Source organism: Columba livia, chromosome Z (genome assembly GCF_036013475.1).
Source record: "Columba livia isolate bColLiv1 breed racing homer chromosome Z, bColLiv1.pat.W.v2, whole genome shotgun sequence".
Lineage (NCBI taxonomy): Eukaryota > Metazoa > Chordata > Aves > Columbiformes > Columbidae > Columba > Columba livia.
The window spans coordinates 68,173,019-68,173,400 of record NC_088642.1 but is presented as its reverse complement, the minus strand read 5'-3'; positions in this window follow the sequence as shown (position 1 = coordinate 68,173,400).

Here is a 382-nt window from a genome sequence, read left to right as displayed (position 1 = left end):
GGGAGCAAGCAGTGATCTGTCTCCCCCAAGCAGCCAGCAGCCTGGATGACGGTTTGCATTCCCTGCCTGCTTTCAGGAGGGGTTTGCATGCTGTCCCCCTACCCACAGGTAAACAAACATCCCTATGGTTTTCTGGTGTCATCTGGGGACTCTTAGATTTATTTCTCTAATGCCAGTAAAAATTCTGCAGTGCAGAAAGCCAGTCAGGGCCAGGGCGGGAGGGGGGTGTGGGGAGGTGACGGGGAGGGTGCAGACAGCAGCCAGAGAGGGGAAAAGCTGGAGAAGGTTAACGGAAGGAGACTAAGGCATGGCCCAGTCCACCCCATCGGCCAGAGATGCACCCAGCCAGAAGGGTAATTCAGAGTAATGCTGCCAGACATCA